At 45.9% G+C, this 20,515-nt stretch overlaps 1 long non-coding RNA gene across 1 annotated transcript; it reads right to left on the bottom strand.

Annotated features, from left to right (window-relative positions):
- Positions 1-4,959: 4,959 nt before the first annotated feature.
- LOC119383692 (uncharacterized) lies at positions 4,960-13,277 on the bottom strand. Its single transcript, XR_005181711.2, has 3 exons — positions 13,162-13,277; positions 9,710-9,832; positions 4,960-5,196 (listed from the first exon to the last, which is right to left on the bottom strand). It is a non-coding gene; the product is annotated as an uncharacterized LOC119383692 (long non-coding RNA).
- Positions 13,278-20,515: the final 7,238 nt, after the last annotated feature.

Consider the following 20,515-nt stretch of genomic DNA (forward strand, 5'->3'; position numbering starts at 1 on the left):
CTATTAAATCTATTATTAGTAACTATAGCCTTGCTATCTCCTTCTTATATGTTACAGACGGTTGCTCTCTGTAGCTCCCAAGTGAACGTCATGCTGCTCACCCGCTAGCATACAGCGGTGGCGACGATCAATCATACCCGTGAAATACAGGCATATAATAGCTGATCATGTGTATTTCAATGTGTCGTGACCATTTGGAGATTTGCCACAATTATTGACCTAATTTTTATTTATTTCATGATACCTGCGGGGTAAAGGTATTATGAAGGGGAAACAAATATGATTTACATTACTGATACAAGATTAGCTAAAATCTAGTGGTTTTACACGAAATGAACAGTATTTTCGATGACTTCACTATACAATAGTAGCTATTACGGAACGAAGCTCGTGATCACAGGTGCTGGTGGCCACAAATCCTCGAACGCGGTCTCAGTAAACAGATGTTCTGGCGATAAATGGATCACTACCAATTAATGGCAATGAAAGAAGTGAATTACTGAGTTAGCGCTCAGAGGGAAACTACATAATTCAGGATGCAGCTCAAGAACAGTTGCTCGGCTATAAGAATAGAACATTCTGTAGAGAACGGACGAAGCCTAATATCTGTGTAGAGGAAGCTGGACACAAGCGAAAACCAGATGTATGCACTAAGAGATAAAAAGGCAAAATCGCCACCAGTATAGAGAACACAGTTAAGCTGAGGAGTTCTACAGATAACTTTACAGTAGCCGGGACAAGCAGGACAATAATGTCAGTAAAAGCAGTAGCCCACAGGAATCAGACATCTACGGGAAGTAAAGAAAGGGGGAGTAAAGAAACGCATCTGGGAATTCAAAGAAGGAAACCCGCTGTGGCTAGGATCCGGTAACATCAGTTCTGTGGAAAGACGCTGAACATATCTGAGACCCCTGTAATCCAGGGGTCTTAAAGTCACCTCGGCTAGCGGGCCGCAGTCACGAAATTTTGTCCTGCACGGGCCGGTATTGAAGCATACCATTCAAGCAATGCGGGAATACGTGGGGGGGGGGGGGTTATAAGTATGACTACTGAGTTGGACAGAGAAAAAAACAGTAGGTCTCAAAATAATATTATACGTTGTTGTATAGATGCAGTTATTATGGATAATATTATACGCAGTTATTAGAATAATGCTCAGAAGTTTCAGAAGGGAACAATACTATGCGATAGTAAAGGGCGAAGTGGCAAATGGATACGCATACTAAAAATAGGTAGTGACAGGAGAGCCGTAAATAGAAATAAAGTGACTCGAAATATAAGAATAGCGTGGAGTTCACTTGGCAGCCATTCTCAAATCACGGATGATAGTTTCCAACTAACCCTCAAGAGAAAAACATATAGAAGCTGCATCTTAGTAGTAATTACATACTGAACAGAAACCTGAAGGCTCACAAAGAGGGTTCAAGTAAAATTGAGAACGACGTAGGGAGCCATGGAAAGGAAAATGATAAGGTAGCGTTAAGATACCAGAAGAGAGCAGAGTGGGTCAATGAAAAAACGGGTGTTAAGGGCGTTTTAGTCTAAATCAACAAGGAGAAATGGGCATGGAGATGGTATGTAGCGTGAAAGCTAGAAAACTGTTGTCATTAAGAGTAACAGAGTGGATTGCAAGAGAAATCAAGCGCACGAGGGATGACAGGAAGATAGATGGGCAGACGTCGTTAAGAAGTTTGCGGGGAAACGCGGCCGCAGCAAGCACAACACCGGGTTGATTGGCGAAACATTGAAGAGGCCTTTGCCCTGCAGGGCGCGTACAAAGGATGAAGATTATTACGATGAATCACTGCATGTTTTCATTACACACGAAATATGTCCAGCGTATTTAGATGATCATGCTATCCGATACATAAGAAAGGACAAATGAGTGTCACGAAGAGTAGGAATATAATGTTACATTTTGTGAAATGAACGCAGGCGTAGAAGCTAGGGAGCTAGCAAGGAACGGCAGTTCATGTAAGTCCTTCGGGGCTGCAATACTTGCGTGGCGTGTAATGCGAACCATCAGCATGAAGACGTGCAGCACATTATTTGACTAAAATTCATGATACTTTCACCCAAGGAGCTTCAATTACCGCAAACGTCATTTGGAGTTATCGCAAAAGTTGTGTAAGTCCTCATAAATTTGTGTGAATTATTCATTGAACTATTCATTGAACGCTAACTCTATTCGTCCATGTGCCTCGTTATCACTCGCAAGGAATAACTCCATCTCCTAAAGACTCGGTCTTTGCCGTGCTGTGGTGCGCCATGGACAGCCCCAATTCCATGGACAGTTTTAGACAATATGTCCAGCGTCAGGATTAGTGGCGGTTTTTATTACGAGCATATTTAGCGAAAACGTTATTGTGACTACGAAAGCTTGTTCGTGCTCGCCACCGTCTGCGAAGCTAAGTCCCTGTCACGGAGCAGGTGTTGGCTTAAGTGACTCCGAACAAGAGCCGTCTTATGGCAGGACGTTGTCCCAAGATGCGCTGGAAGAAAAAAATCACACAGTTCAATATTTGCTTTATTTATTTTCATACTCTCAGACCCGAGGGCATTACACAGAGAAGTGGTCTGACAACAATACATCAATAACTGCAAATTTGAAGGTGGCGGATTCTTCGATTGCAGCAATGGAGGCAGAAGGTCGTTTCAATGTGCATACGCCTAAGGCGGCTCGAAGGCGGAAGCCCACTTCTTCGCTTACTACTACTTGTTATTCTTCTTCTCTGCAGATTGTATTCATCCGTTTCCCACCACCCAAAAGATTTGTGCACATAATGTGGCTTTGCACCGCCGCCGAGATCGAATGCATTGACGCTTTTTTTACCTCACGTGGTTTGACATTGTTTACGGAACCTGCCTACGGGATCTGCCCACATTTGAACAAGCCACGTTGTAGTGTGATGACATCATCATACGACAATGTCATTACGTAACGATGACTCGGTCACGACATCACAAAGTCTGGCATCACAGAGTCTGACATACCAGAGTCGTGATGACGTGACGGGGTGACGTCAATGGTGACGTCATGCGACATGAGGCCACGTACATACTCCGACGGCATACATATATTTCCTTGACTATTACGCCACATTTAACGGACCTTAGTTACCTAGTTGTTTTTTGATCATTCATGTTTACGCAGCCGTCGACAAGGTCCTCGCGGTGTATCATCATGTCTCGGCTATTCGCGAAAAGTTCTTGAGTCATGAGAAATATGAGAAATATGAGCTTTCGCCTTGCTAACAACATCATCAAACACACTGGCGTTTCCCAATGAGAGTACTCAAGAAAAATTGCTGATGAAAGAGCAGGAAAGGTCGCGCAGCGCGGAAGCAGCTACTGCGTCTGCATGTTCGAGTGTCAAAGGTATTTTTGTGGTTATGCCATATGTACATAAGCTATCGCACAATATCATGAAGGTGGCGATCAAACATGACATGCGCATGTATGGTGTTCTCGGCTCCGCGAAAGTTGAGTGCTCTGTGCAGCCGCATCAATCGGCATGCGCAGACAAGGGCTACGTGCGGCACAAATAATGTTTCGACATTTGTGCCTTGCCCTACACATGTGATTTATCATATCCCTTTATCAGGTGGCAAAGTATACATCGGCCAAACTGTCCGGTGTCTTAATGATCGTCGCAGGGACCACATGGTCTCCCTTCCCGCGAATGACGGTGCTCATCTGCGAAACCATTGCAGGCAGTGCGGGTGCACTCCTGCGTTTGACAACGCTAGCATTTTAGGTTGGGGAAGGACGAAGCCCCAAAGGGAAATTTTGGAAGCGTTCTACACTAATAAACGGAGAAGCAACTGCGCCAGCGCCACGTCGCAACTGTCTGGTAAAGAGATTAGCTTTCTAAACGCCATGATACCTAGTTAAGATTTCGTGTAATGCGACACATGGTTGTTCACGCATTCGCAAGGTAGTGGCCGATGGGTAACTTAGCCTTTCAAGCATGCTTTTGACCAGTTGTAAGTGCCAGTGTCCCGCCGTTTCTTTCTCTGTGCTTTGTGTTTCCCGCTGTTTTTTAACCAATTTTATGCGTACCAGTTAGCCCAGTCCCATCGCCTTGGTAGTACTTAAGGAGGAGGAGGAGGCAGAAACAAACGTAAAGGCAGACAGCTTAGCCAGTTATTAGACCGGGAAATACTGAGCGTTTCCCACTAAACTAGGCATCTAATGAATTTGTGCTGAGCCTCACAGGTTCTCAGTTGTCTGACCAGACTGTCTCACTGTATGATTTTCTAAAAAAAAAATAGATTTAAAAAGCCGATCTTGATTCAACAATGTGCCCAACAATGATCTTGTGTATCATATTACAACTTGCCGACGTATCAGTTACCATTTAAAAAATAGCTCAGCTGTGTACGACACTGCTAGGTAATATTTCTAGAAAATTTCGTAAGTTTTCTATATGAAGACCCGATTAGATCGACAGTACCAGTTTTATGTAATGTTGGCGATTATGACATACATCTTGGTTCACCTCTTTACCGAGTTGTTTGGGAAACCTCTCATGACCTTTACTTATTTGAAGTTTTCAAACCGTTTTTACATATCTTTAGAAAATCATTTCATGTGCTTTTCAATGCACGAACGGTTCTATCGCTACACGGGCCTGCCCATGCAAACACACCTCACATATCGTGCCCCTATACAGATAAAGGCCCTCGGCGCCGCAATGTCAAATATATGATGGCAATGATAGGTTGAAGTGTGGTAAAAATACCCAAACACAAGAAGATTACGTTCGAAAGAGCTCAATCACATCCGCAATATGTAGGAGCTCTTATTGCCCATTGATGTCATTCAGCGCAAAATATGTATCTCGATCTTTCGTTATCGCAAAAACGGGCTTGCTTAGCAGATAATTGGTGGCTCATTAATAGGCCGTGTGTAATATGAAATTGTTTTAGCATGCATAGTCTACAATTAGACTGTCTAGGACTCACAATGCTTTATTAGTATTCTCCAGTGAAGGAAAACAAGTACTCTACTCAAAACCTTTGCGGATGAATTTGCCCTTCTGACCAAAGAGTTGGCGATGAACAGTATCATGCTCGCTTTTGCTCGTGTAGACGCAACATGTTTTTAGTCCAGAGCAGGTGACATTCTTTCTTATATGTCCGCCGCAAACTGCTTGGCATGTCCCTCCCAACGTTGAGCAGAATGGGGTTTTCGCTGCATGGTAGAGAAATGAATTTTAAGTATGAAGTTAGGCAACTGTTTAATGGTTCCAATATACAACTTGTACAACTACGCAAATAATCATTGGTGTTGCTGGAAGAAGCTGTCAAAAAAGGTAGGGTGGTTTTAAAGTCAATCATAAAACAAATACGTTGCAAATTGTTAGGACACACTTGCTAACTTATTTTCATTACCATATTACGGTAATATTGTCCAGATGTGCAGCTTAGCTGGACACACATTAACGCACGTCCATGTTAAGACGACGTCTTCAGGCTCACGGGCAAGGCGGCGCCAGAGGTGGCATCATATATCTATGACCCGCGATAAAGTTAGCTGGAAAGCCACCGTTTTTGACTTCGCCAAATGACCACACTAGACATATTAGGTTGCCGTCTACCGTAAATTCAGTTCAGCGCATAACTTCCATAACGGGTTGTTATGCACGCAGCTCAGCAGGAACGGTAATGCATGTGAGAACAAAGCTCATGCCTTAACTCATTCGTGACTGTGGGAACATTGGCCATACTTTGTTGTTTTAGTAAATAATTTTCTTATGAATAATATGAATATACAGTTTACTATTATATTCAATATAAAGAAAATGATTGTACTTTTTAATCCTATTATTTAGAACGAGTGATATTAAATTACGGTACGCAAGATTATTTTTAAAATCTACAATTATTGAACACTGCATAGATGATTTTTATTGTTATGCCCCCAGCACGAAGAAAAAAAAAACAACGAAAACTAATCTGAGATACAGAAAACATTTGCTTGACAGGTTTCTATGTTACAGAAAAGTTTGACTGATCTTGCTCAAAAAGCGTAAGAGTGACAATTTTTTGTCTGCTCAGTGAAAATTGACTTAGTACGCCATCTTTATAACTCTTGAAAAACGAAGTTGATTTCTGGACAAGTTTTGTCTGATTTTGGGGCGATGTGCCCGCAAACATACCCGCCATTTTTCTGATGATGTGAGAGTTAACAGCAGAGCGCCAAGACAGGCGTTCATTGATGATCATGCTCAGGTAGCGGTGTTAGTAGTAACTGTTGGGGTTTCACGTCCCAAAACCCCGATATATATATGAGGAACGCCGCAGCGCAGAGCTTCGGAAATTTCTACCTGGTGTTCTTTATCGTGCCCCTCAGGTAGCGGTGTTGCTCTGCCCATCGGATCGGTGTCTCTCCGAGGTATAGGCGGCTCATGCTTCGATGAGCGCGTTGCCAAAAATGGTAAACAATCGAGGCTGACTTCGTATGTGAAATCAGCAGAGCAGCTTTCATCGAGTCTGCTGACTTTATGGCGCAACGGATCTGGTCACCGGTTTACGATTTTTTTCGTGGTTTTACTTCATTTTTCCTAAGTGTTCGTCATTTATTTCTTTACTTTCTTATTGTTTTTCCTCTATCTCTTCCTTCCTCCCCGAAGAATAGGCATGCGTTGTGCCCATCAAGGTGGCAGTGGTCAGCCTGCTTTCTCCCTCTGTACTCTGTGTTCTTGTTTATGAATATAATATAATAATAATAATAATAATAAATAATATAATAATAATAATAATAATAATAATTTACGCGTGCTTATACCTCATTTGCATTCTTGCAGTTTTTTGTGTTTCGACACAGTGACTCGCAGCCTGACTTCATTTTAATGCAAAATTCGTTTAGCAAAGTATGGGATTAGTTGATGCAGGTGGCACACTTTGACGCAACGCTGTATTACCTAATGCAATAGTGTTTATTTCCTGAAAGCACCCGGAAAAAAATTTAACAATCTAATACAAACTCATTGATACGCTAGCGCAAGTATCTTGTTTCGTTGATAGAAAAACTTTTAACGTTCTGCGTGAAGTGTGCTTGCGAAGAGAAGTTCTAGGGCTCGTTTTTTTGTTTGATACAGCCTTAAATAAAACGCACAGATAATGAAGCCGAGGACGGTGTAGGGGACGGTAACTGTGCTGTTTAAGTGTATTTCGGTATTCACGATATAGATGTGAAGCAAGTAGAGTGGCTTAAAAGATAACTTGCCGCCGAAGGGACCGAACGTGGAATCTTCGGATATCGCGCCTGACGCTATACCAATCGAGCTAAAGCGGCGATCGTCCCCTCGTCCACTTTATCGGGTATTTATGCGCATGCTAACCTGAAAGTGTTAGTCAGCGCCGCTCGTAGCCATGACGGCGAGTGTAAGGCACTCGTTTTTATATCCAGCTGGAGTCACGTAGAACGCGATCTTTTAACACGTGGACAGACAACGTGCAAGGCTTCGCATACTACTGAAGGCATCATATCTTCCGGAACGGCACTCATGGCTACGAGCGGCGCTGACTAACATTCCCAGGTTTGCGCGCACATATACACCAGATTAAGTTAACGAGGGGCGGCTACCACCGTAGTTTACTTGGTAAAGCATCGGCCGCGTTATCCGAAGGCAGCAGGTTCGGTCCCTGCGGCGGCAAGTTGTCTTTGCGTCCACTTTACTTTCTTCATATGTGTTTCACTTTTGATTGTGCACATGTATCTGCCGCTCTGTCTTTTTCAATATGAAGCATTTCTTACGAACCCAAGGCACTTTGAGCGTTTCTATCTATCTATATCTATCTATCTATCTACTATCTATCTATCTATCTATCTATATCTATATCTATCTATCTATCTATCTATCTATCTATCTATCTATCTATCTATCTATCTATCTATCGATCACTACAGCACCCAGCCGCCTACGTCTGGGTGCTCTAGTGATCGCCTCCATGTCTTGGTGTAGACCAATATTGCCATGGGAGCGCAAGAGGATTAGACGAATATGACTTTCTGGTCATCGCATGGATAACGTGAAAATCCTGTCGCGTACATCGTCAAACCCTTTCCTCCAGACACGTGTGGCACATACCCGGTTACCAAGGGCCGCTATATAAGAGGGTGTATGTCGCAAGTGATTGACAGTTTATATCTTCCCATGACAGCGAGATCAGACATTGGTAATTCAAATGCGAGGTCATTGAAAAACCCTCAGGATTCCAGCACGAATTGAACCCAAGCGTTCTGCGTGGCAGTCAGGTATTCAACCACAAAGCCACTCCAGGTCTAGAAACTGCTTTGTAAAATCAACCTATGCAAGCGTAATGTCAGTGCAAACCACAATTTTATAACAAAGCAATAGACACTACATATGTGCTCCTATGATACAGGCGTCGTGTCAGGTTAACCTCTGTGTTTCCAGTGTTCGCTCTGTTTGATAGCAGTGTAATAAACATTAACATTTGTATTCCTCTGATTCCACAAGCTATATTCAAGGATTGCTCGACGCCGTAGAAATACGCTAATGAAAGTTACGTATGATATTCACGTAGTCGCACTGTAAAGTGCTCTTAGTTTCGATAATGCGGATGTCTGTGCTGTAAAATTAGTGCTGACGTTACGTCAGACCATATGTTACCCTGCGCCAGTGTAGTCGGCGTGCTTGGTAAAGCCACGATGTGCACACAACTAGTACGCTTTCAAAAAAGACGCCAATCCACCTCGTAACGCTTGTCACAAAGCCAAAAAATGCAGCGTAGGCAACTACTCTCTGAATGCTTCGCATGAAACCGATTCCCGCAAGGCGTGGGAGCTGCCGATTTTTTTATCTTTTGCTCAGCTGGGCCTCCTGCACTGCTCTAGCTAGCATTGTAACTTTTCGCTAGAGGCCCATTTCCTGCCTTTTGCTAGAAATAAACATTCATTCATTCATTCGTATCTGTATCGTAATCACTACAATGTTCTGAAAACAGTACATTTAACGTCCCTTATACCTTCCTTGCCTTGATTATTGGTTGCTCTTCATTGGGGCTGCGTAAAATGTGTAATATATTATTATGTTTTAAATATGCACAGCGCTACCGACCGCAGCGCAATGCCGCGCCGAGTTCTCAGCTACCCCTATATTAGGACGCAGCATTGTTTCGGTTTATCATACACGCGACCAACCGATGGTCTTTTTAGCTTTCGTACGCCTGGAGAAAACGCAAGTGGTTTGGTTCGTGGAGGCATCAAGAGGAACGAGAAAATTTTCAAGCGTTACCTCCATGATCTATGGCTCCTCAGAGAATCGTGCAAAGCGGAGCTTGACCCCAGCGCTTGGTAAATACAATGAGGACAAGAAAGCATGACTAGGCAGGGAGGTAATGCGCAATCGCTCGTAGGTACTTTCATCTAAGGTGGTTTGCTTCAATCACGGAGCTGACGTTTTACTGCAGTTGTAGTTTCGAGAAAACATGTCGGGATTCTCTAAGGAGGAACGCATTGAACTTTTCCACATGACATCGAGCACACACACACACACACGTCATAAATCGAACATGAATTGATCATAAATCGATAAAATTTTCGATTTATGATCGAATATTTATGATCGAGCACTTGTTCGATCGTAAATATGTTGGTTGTGTCCGGCATATAATTTTTTTTAAATGCCGATTTCAGTGTTCTTATCATACAAGTATATAGGATCAAGCTTGCTTACCTGTTTTACAGCAAACAGTTTTATCTCCACAGCCAAAAATCCATGACTTTTTCTCTTTGGGACAATCGGCTTCAGGTACACATGTGTTCCCGAAGAGATGACATATTAAGGGAAATCTGAATGCTGTAAAAAGAAAACAAACTTCGCAATTACCTTTGCAAGTGTGCGCGAGGAAAAAATTGGAAAAAAAAAGACACACTTAGGGATTGCTTCTGTCCACATCTTCCTTTACACGATGAAGAGAGCGTATCGCCAAGGAAGAAAAAACTCACACGGTCCCTTATGCATTCACCTAAGACGACTCAAAGAAGGAAGCCATCTTGTCCTTTTTCTTCTCAGACGATGTATTCATCCTACGCCGGCCCCCCTCCTACATATTTCTGCACCTAACACTGCCTCCCGGATAGGATGTGCTTTATGCGACTCACGTGGTTTGGCGCTGCCACCGTCATCGGTCCATCTTTGACCAAGCGTCGATGCCATGTCATGATGTCATAATGTGACGTCACAAACTTTTGCGATCTGTGATGTTAGGATGACATATGGTACATCATCACGTGATGATATTTCGCATCACTCGTCTTGATTCCGACGCCGCCGGACGACGACCGTCTAGTTTCGCGCTTGACGAGGCATCTAAGACTTTCGCCTTAAAGTATTTTCTTTGGGAGCTCTTACAGCAATTTGTAATCAAACTTCCAAATGAGTAATTTGGTTTATGCACTTAACATAGATTATTGAAAAGGTATTGAAGGTGACGCTGATTATGAAGAAAGGGCGTTGGGCAGGCTTTTACCTATAGAGTCTGCAAACCGTTACGTTTGAATGCAACAATATTGTCATCGTGATTGATATAGGGCGTACTTCTGAACGTCACTTGCATCTAGAAGGTATTTCACGCCGTACGTAGTCCTGAAATCTGACATGCAAGCAGAATGTACTACATGGCGTAGCCCCTAAGCGCACCTGAAGGCTTTCACTAAAGGTGGACTTCAAGTTCAAACTTAAAATTGTCATACTATTCGTTTGACGATTTTCCTAATATTTCTTATAAAACTCCGCACGTAATACTCTTGACTATGCATCACCTTATTCATCACAACTTATCAGGCGCATTTCTTTAAGTGAGAACGGAGATGACAACTTTCTATCAAGTAATTTGTGTTTTATTGCGATAGCAATTATGGACAGTCCTGGCTGAATTTTGCCGTCGCCGTCGCCGTCATGCACCGTATATGTATAAGTATGTATATATATATATAAGCCCTTAAGAAAAATAATTCAGAAAAATGCTTCTGAAGCGTGGAATCGAACCAGGGACCTCTTCCTCCGCAGCGAGTGGCGCTAACCGCTGCGCCACGAAACGCAGATCCTCCACGCAGCTAACGGCGCGCGTTATATACACACCCTTTACCGCTGGACGGACTCAGAGCGGCCGGCGCTTATAAGCGTTTCTTCATTACCAGCGAGATGGCGCTAGGAGCATGACGGGCGCAGACGGGCGCATTTAAAAGTCGTCGGCGAGCTCGCTCGCTTCTTATTGCGCAGGGAGCCTTGCCCTTCCGCTGTCTGCTCGCGCGGTTTTCTCGTGGTGAGGGGAAGAGGAATGTTTCAAGCTTTCACCGTGATGTCCGCGCTCCTGTTACGGAGCGTGCGAAAGTCACTCGAGCACAAGGGACGCCGCTAAACGAACAAACAGAAGATGAGCGCGAACTATCAAGTGTCACAGCTCGACACTTGAAGCACGCTAGTCTCCTTCGCTGCTTCGGCCGCCTTTGCAACAGGAGCGCTCTTCAAACTGAGAGTATCCATTGGCGAGCCTCACTTCGTATAGCATTAGTTTCTTGCTATCGCATTCATTGCTTCGCCCTTGCGGCGAAACTGTGACTTTTTTTGGGCTAGTCAGTCCGCCATCTGAATGTGAGCTAGATCTGCGATGTTTTGTTTATTGCTTTGTATACGGAAGAGTACATGTTTGCGGCAATATTTAAGTGTATAGCATTTAATTAAACTTTTCCGCCGCGAACAATTGCTCAACATGCCTATTTAAAGTATTGGACGACAGAGCATGCCCTCTGTGGCTGCTTCCTGATATATTTGTTCCAGATACAATGCAGAAAGCAAGCGTTTGTGTAAAGCAAGGTACCCTATGATAATTAGATCGGTGTTTATTATTGTTATTATGTAATTGTTGAATGTTTTTGTGTAAAGCTCTATAAATTACACCTAGTATATTTATTCGATCTGCGACAGAACACTCCGACTCTGCGCATGACAAAGTAAAAGTATTACCATTGTTCATTCACCGTGTAGATTGTTATTTAATAGTATGTTTTATAGACCATATTACAACAGCGAAAAATGTATGACAGTTGTGTTTTTGAAACAAATAACGACAAAGCGACAAAAAAGGAAGGCGCACCTGCCTTGCTTTTTAGCCCATATTTTTCGCTGCCTTCAGTTCATCTAGTTTAGGGCTGGAAATATGATGTGAATACCAAATGGAGAAGCGAATTTTCTTTTTCAGTGTTTCTGCTTTTCGACATAGCCGATCTTCAAAGGCACATTACGTAAATGGTTTATTATATTCGAAACAGCACGACGTTCTGTTGTGCTACAAATGCTGTATATTTTAAGGTACGCTATGAACTCAATGACTGCTTAAAACAAGAAAGGCTAGGAACTCTCATTAAATAAAAAGCAAGCAACTTAATGTGAGCACTTCTTTCTGTGCTAGTGCACTGAGTTGAATATGCGATGAATTGTCACACCAAGTCAATAAAAGAGAATTAGCGCGCCCACTTATGCTTCCATTCTAATGCAACTATGGTATCTATCATACGACTTCGTACAGACTTTTGAATGACCGCAGCTCGCCAGGTCTACTGCTCTCCATGTATGACAAGCCATACGCGTTGCAACGTTGTAGAACAATACGGCAATCATCCCATTATCGCCTTCGTATCCGCGGTTCCCCTATTGCCATCGTTATCAGTCAGTTTGCGCTCACCATCTTAATAAATCCATCATCGTTTTTATTGTTGTCATATTTCGCCAACCGTCTTTATACTTTCTTGTTTGCGGTAATTTCATATACAGTAGTCTGCTTTATACATACGCGTTGTGCAGTCTCTTACGGCTAAACCGAGCGGAGGCCAGATATTCTGTTGCATACAGAATGCTTCGCGTTACGCCTACCTTCATGATAAGCGGCACGTATCTGGAAACTTTTCACGCAAACTTCGCTCCACCCTGAGACGAAAAGTGTCGCATGTATTATAGTACACGCGTAAAAGTTCATAACTATACATTAGCCTATATATGAGCAAATTAACTAGAAAACAAAATAAATATTTTTTTCCTTTCAACCATATGTGCAAATATTGCTTGCGACGGAAACGTCGTCAAACATCAAAAGTTCAGTTTAAACATTGCATGAAAACACTACTCACCGATGGCATCCAAGATAAGGCAAAACAGGCAAAGTAAAGTGAGTGCCCTCATGGCGACAAACGGGCCGCGTTATTTCGTTGTTTTTCTTTGCACTATACCTGGAGCTGTTTTAGCCCTCGGGACGTGGCATTGCTGCTGGTATTGTTTTTTTTTATTTTAAGCCCCGTTTCAACAACCACCTGCGGATTGTGTAGGCGCGCGGCCGAAGCACATTACATAGAAAATCATAAGGAAACGTATATGGCTGGCTCCAAGTTCCCTTTCCTCTTGCGGCCGTTGCTTCTGCATAGAAACACTTGCCGAGAACGAACAAAAGCTCATTGTTTTTGGAATACCCTATTTCGAAATACTGCTGGCCGGCTTGAAGGACTAGCTTCAGTACTTGGTTATCAAGACCTTCTGCATATAAAGGCTGCTAAGCATTCGCATAACGCGAGCCTATCTCACAGAAATGAAATATTTGCGCAGGATATACGAGCGCTTTTATTCGAAATAGGTGGACTGATTGATGAAAATACGTTTTATAACAGCCTAAATTTACAACAGAAACAAGAAGCAGCAAATTGCAGTACTCCAGCGCTTGTAAAAAAAACAACTGCTAATATTTATTTACAGCAGTGATATAAAAGTATATAGTCCTATTTGAAAGAACAGTGTGCATAATTTTTCGGCTTATCTCTCTGCAGATCTCATGACAATAATAGATTTCCACCTTCTTTCCTGTCCATAGCTATCAAGAAGGGAACAAGTGGTAGCTTTCGGAAAAGACACAAAAGCGCAATGCACAATGAACGGTTTTAGCTGGGCAGTCCAGGCTAGTGAAAAGAGCTTCATGCTGCGATAACAGGTTCAAACTTCTGTGTTAGCAATAACTCTGTGTATATGGACGAATTATTTTCATATCACTGACTGGCGACCTATTCGAAGTACCTGCATAAATTCATCAATGATTAAACATTCATATGCGTAGGCTACAAACAAACAAACAAAGCTGTGGCACGTGCAGCCACGGCCCACGTTCCTTGCTGGCGTCGATTATCGTTCAGGCGTGTCTTTCCTTCCCTCCTGTGGCATAAGCTACAAGTGACCTAGGACGAAGAAAATGACTGACGCAAATGCACCCTCAACTGAACAAGCCTCACGTCTGCAGGACGTCTCGGCCGTGCAACTGCGTCTCCCATCTTTCTGGCCTCAGGATCCGCAAGTTTGGCTTCACCAGGTCGAGGCGCAATTCTCCCTGTACCGCATTGCCTCGGAAACGACACGCTACTACCACGTAGCCTCAGTCCTTCCTCCTGATGTGCCAGCAAGCTCTCTGACGTCATCTCCATCCCCTCGGACAGTACGCCATATCAGCACCTTAAAACCAAGGTGCTGGAGCGATTCATGCCTTCGGAACGCGTCCGCCTACAGCAGCTCCTTGCAGAGGGGGACCTTGGCGACAGGCGCTCCTCCCAACTACGCGCCGAATGCGACAGCTTTTTGGGGAACACGACGTCTCTGCCCACTCAGTGTTGCTTAGTGAGCTCTTTCCTCCAACGCCTTCTCAGCCAATCCGCTCGTCCTCGCGGCCGCCGGCGAGGTCAACCTGGACCGCCTGGCGGAGCTCGCGATGAGGTTCATGAAAGGACCTCCCCATCTGTCAACGCTGTCTTACCACCAGCAGACACAGCGATTTCGCGCCTTGAGGCACATATCGATGAACACGCCGCCTCCATTGCCGCACTCCGGAGCCCCTGCAGGAGACTCGTTTCGCCTCGTTCCGGTCGTCGAGCTCTTCCACGCACATGACATGCTCGTAGTCCCAGGCCTCCACATCTCTGGTGGTACCACCGGCGTTTCCGACACCGAGCCACGCAGTGTACACCTCCTTGTTCGTGGCAGGGAAACGCCTGTCGGGATCACTGATGGCGGCGTGGTGATCTCACCTCTCGTTCCAGCCGCCTTTTCATGGTCACCAACCAGCTATCGGGCTCCAGGTTCCTTATAGATACAGGTGCGGAAATTAGGGTTGTGCCCCCGACTAAGGCTGATCGTTCGAAATCACAGGGGCAAGTGCTTCGCGCTGCCAAACGCCTCGTCTATAGCGACGTATGGACTCTGATCTCTCACCCTCGACCTCGGCCTTCGCCTCATGTTTCCGGTGGGTTTTCGTCATCGCAGACGTGGATCAACCGATGATCGGCTCGGATTCACTCATACTTCGATTTGGACGTCAGCGTGCGGCGGCACCGCCTCATAGACGGTCAGACTCGTCTCTCCATGTCGGGAGTCCTGTCCGACATCGCTTCCAATGGCCATCCGTATGCTGATACCTTCCTCACCGTTCGAAAAATCTTGGCGTGTTTCTCTGAGTTAACAAAACCGTGCAACCTCACTCAGCCGCCTAACATTCGGCGACACACCACATCGTCAACCCGGGGTCCACCGGAGCCCCTCGACCAACGCCCCCTGTTTGGCGACCGCCTAGCTATTTGTAAACGGGAGTTTGACTACATTCTGGAGCTCGGCAATATACGCCCGTCGTCAAGCGCTTGGGCTTCGCCGCTTCATTTGGTGCCAAAGCGTGATCCTGGTGACCGGCGTCCTTGTGGGGGAATATAGAGCGTGAACGCCAAGGCTGTCCACGACAGCTATCCCCTACCTCACATTCAGGATTTTACATCGCGCCTCGACGGCTGCACAATTTTCAGCAAAGTGTACCTTGTTAAGGCGTACCATCAGATTCCTGTCGAGTCCGCCAACATACCTAATGCCGCCATCACGACCCCCTTTGGGTTGTTTGAATACGTGCGGATGCCTTTTGGACTCCGCAATTCGGCTTGAAACTTTCCAGCGGTTTCGTTTCTGAGGTCACACGAGGCCTCACTACTGTGTTTGCATATTGACGGTGTCCTCATTATCAGCCGCACGCCTGAAGGATGTGAGCACCATCTTCGCGCTCTGTTCCAACGTGCACAGCAGTACGGCCTCGTTGTGAACGCCTCGAAGTGTATTTTTCGGCGCATCTGAGCTCGAGTTCTTGGACCATCATATATGATCCCAAGGAATACGGCCTCTCCGGTCCCACGTTAAATCAATTCAGGATTATCCTCAGCCTACAACACTGCGCCAATTACGTCAATTCCTGAGGCTTGTGAATTTACCAGGCGCGTGGCACGTCCAGCCACGGCTCACGTTCCTTGCTGGCATCGATTAGCGTTCAGGCGTGTCTTTCCTTCGCTCCTGTGGCATAAGCCTACAATACAAATAAATATGAAACAAACATTGGCCGCGTATCTGCGTGCTTCGCTGCAAATGTCGTCTAAAGACGATAGAAGAGGCGCTGGGTGAGATATGAACGCCATCTGGCAATACGTCGGGAAACGTGAATGCTGTGTTGCGGTCTGGTAGTCCCGGCGCAGCAGCAGGCGAAGACCGGCAGTGACCAACGCGACCGGCGGGGACGCCAGCCAGCCCAACACGCGGTTGGCGCGAAGCGCCGGAGCAGAAGAAACGTCCGCACTCAACGAGTACTCTGCACACACTCTTTTATATTCACGTCGCCTGGGTAAAGCAGGAATGCCAGAGCGGCGCCCCATGGCACTCGTACAGTGCATACTGAACCCAAACCGAAACACAACAATGAGCTCGTGCAAAGGGCACCGAGGGAAGCCAAGTTTCGGCGCAGTCGCATTTTCTGCGCAGCTTAAGAAGCTAGGGTCTCTAGAATTACGTATCTATGTCTTTTCTATTACAGGAACACACCACCTAATACTTACCTAGCGATGTTGCGCCTCAGATATGCGTAATGTTTGCTTTTTGATCAACAATGTACACAAGTATAAACCTAGTGAGCCGTTCACGACGGCTGGCCCTTGGGCAAGTGGTTCAACTTTGGCCGAGTGGCTGAATCGAGGGACGTGCCGAAAAACAGAAAGACAGACAGAAAGACAGACCAAAATTTCTGCGTTAAGTTCCCCAAGAAAGACTATCGTCTTTAAAAAATATATCTAAGTGCGAACATAAACGCCTAATAAATAGTCGAAACGCGGACATGGCGCAAATGTTTACCAGAAAATACAGCTATTAGCCGTGATATTGGCGCGCTTCACACACAACGTGACGCGCTTGAAGAACGATGTATGGATGTTTTAGGACAAAAGAAGGCTTGCACTTAAAACATAACAGAAAAAGAGACGATATAGTTTGCGACATAACTACAAATAACATTTGTGTACGCATTATGGAAAGAAGCGGTGACGTAAAGCTCTAAACATATCGTTACAACTTACTATCGTTACATATCGTTACTCTTACACAAAACAGATGAAAAACATAACCGAAAAGACCAGGCACAAACGCAAATCAGGCCCGACTGTGGCCTAAACAATGCGTGACGTCCGCACTTGCGTCGAGCGCAATGTTTTGTAACAAACAACATCGGTTGTTGCTTTCCCACGTGTTTCCCTGTAAGCGCTTCGGCTGTTCGGTTCTCACAGACGATCACTCTCGCACAAGATAAGGAGGCAGAGAGTAGAAAGCCACCTCACCTTTATTGCCATAGCCCCAGTCCAAGAGTTGCGTGTCCTGCGGCGTCGAACGCCTGCACGCACCAGCCGCATCTCAGACGACTCCTATTCAGCTCGCTCCTTTGACGTTACCGCGGGCCATACGCAGCGGCACGAAAACCCTCAAAAATCTAATTATAAAAGGGTCTCAGCCTCTCAGGCTCAAGAAAACATGACCTGTAACAAAGAAAGAGGAAGATTTACTCGTTTATGGTATAGTTTACATATGTTTCCGCGATTAGAGGGTGACTGAAATCACCAAGAAAATTTCAGAGCACATTTTCAAAGGGCAAACATTATCAGCAGAAGCGTGAACCGCTGAGTAGTTGGTGTGGCATTTCTTCGATGAACAGTGGAGAACTGTCGATGAATACGTGCACCGAGAGAGACAGAGGACCGCTAGGAAAGACGCTTAACTTGCAACTGAGTGTTATTTGACAAGAAAAATCTTCGGGCTACTATTGCGCATGCGCAGTAACCAGCACACCTCTGAGGATTACGTGTAAGCCAAAAGCAATACATCACATAAAGAAAGATATGAGTTGTTCACACACGATATTACGTCCACGAGTTAGCTAATATGTTATGTAGTATATATACCAGCAGAAGGTTTGTTTTGGCAATGATTTCATGCCTAGTTACATGTGACGTAAGGTGTGAACAGAGTATAAATAGAAAAGTAGCATGTGCACTTGGAGGCAAATGCACACCAGCAACAGGCACACTTCGATGGGGCGGTGCAGTAAGTTCAACTCGCGAACCCACGATCCTCTTGAAGTAGGATAGTTTCTTGCTGTAAGGGCACCCCACTGGAAGAACCACCGAAAGTCATCTCAGGAACGTGTCTAACCTTGTGGCTCATCTCATTCCAAGTCGCCAAGCGAGGTATTAAGGCGAATGCCTTAGAGCCTCACCGAACACGGAAAATTGACTGCCGGCGTCGGTGTCGACACGAGCGATGCAAATGTGATCATCAGACATGACGTCACCATACGAAGTCATCATGTGCGGCTACCATATGACGTCGTCATGACGTCACATGTACCTGAATTTGTGATGTCATCATTACGTCGCTATGACGTTCTCTTTCACTTGGTCAAAGCGAGCGGTCACGGGGGCAGTGGAAAACAAGGTGAGGGGCAGAAAGCCTGCCGGGCTGAACAAGGGCGTATAAGACGTTTATTAGCGGACACACGGCGACGACACACGCAGTGACAGTCAAGGCAGGGCTGACTCTCAGCACGAGCTGCGCTTTCTCGAAAGGAGCCGAAGAAGGCGACCGTTTAGAAGGTGCTCGAGAGGACGACCATTACTGAGTTCGAACACTTCGCTACAATACCTGAGCGGGTCATGCTAGGGCTTCAGGCGTTTCACGTTGGCAATGTCGCGCCCTCGACGGCGCATGTCCAAAGATGGTTCGATGGGTTTAATCAGGTAGTTGACCGGTGATGTGCGTTCGACGCTACGGTAGGGCCTTCGTATTTGGGACAGTAGTTTTGAAGAGAGGCCAGTTGCAGTGGTAGGGACCGAGAGCCATGCGAACGCTAGAGGGAAGAACGTGGGCGCAGAAGTGGTGGCGTCACCGCGAATGCTCTTCTGCTGCTCTTAGTATGCGTAGTAAGCGTTTTGGAGAGCTCACGACACTCCTCAGCAGGTTTGGCTGTGGCAGGAATAGGCGCACATTCAGATCGACTGGCTTGTAGGGAAGGATTGCGTCGATTGTGTATGACGGGTGCCTGCCGTAGATTTAAGAAAAAGGGTGAGAACCAGCAGTGCTTTGAGGGGCGATATTGTCGGCGTACGTGACGAAGGGCAGAATGGCATCCCAATTTGTGTGGTCGGCGGCGATGTACATCGAGAGCATGTCGCCGAGCGTGCGGTTAAAGCGTTCGGTGAGGCCATTCGTCTGCGGGTGGTAAGCAGTTTTGCGGTGAACGACGTTGCACTCTTTGAGAATGGCTTCGATGACTTCCGACAAGAAAACATGGCCTCGATCACTGAGCAGCTCCTGGGGTGGACCATGACGCAGCATGAATCGGTGAAGCGAGGAGGCCACATCGCGCGCCGTAGCCGCAGGGAGGGCGGTAGTTTCAGCGTATCGCGTGAGGTGGTCTACAGCGACGATGGTCTACTGGATACCATCGGATCGTCAGAGGAAGTGGCCCATACAAATCGCCGCCAAAGCGTCCAAACGCTCGCTCAGGGCAAGGTAGAGGTTGCAGACCTGCCGATGACCGGTGCGTTGAGGTTTTGCGGCGCTGACAATTGTTGCAGGAGCGAACGAACTTCTGCACGTAGCGGTACATTCCACGCCAAAAGTACCGTTGGCGAATGCGGTGGTAGGATTTCGATACCCCAGAGTGTGGACACTGCGGATCAGAGTGGAATGACTCGCATATGTGAGAACGTGGACTGCGGGGTACTAGTAGTAGCCACTGGCGGCCGACGCGTCGTAACTGCGGGGTGGAAGAGTTCGTTGCGAACCGTGAAATGGTGGGCTGACGACGCAACGCGCCAGATGATGGTGTGGCCGATGGATCAGTCAGCAAGTCTATCAGTTAGGCAGTCTATTGATCGCTGCGCTGTCGGTAGCGATGGTGTGAATGTCGAGGGATGAAACGGCAAAGTGAGACACTCAGCTGCGGGCATTGTCGTCAGGCAAGGGAGAGCGCAACAGGGCGTCGGCGTCAGCATGCTGACGTCCGTTGCGGTACAGCGCGCGGATGTCGTAGTCATGCAGGCGAAGTGCTCACCGGGCGAGACGGCCTGAACGATCTTGCAATGACGACAACGAGCACAGTGC

This window comes from Rhipicephalus sanguineus, chromosome 2, assembly GCF_013339695.2.
Source record: "Rhipicephalus sanguineus isolate Rsan-2018 chromosome 2, BIME_Rsan_1.4, whole genome shotgun sequence".
In the NCBI taxonomy this organism is placed as follows: Eukaryota; Metazoa; Arthropoda; class Arachnida; order Ixodida; family Ixodidae; genus Rhipicephalus; species Rhipicephalus sanguineus.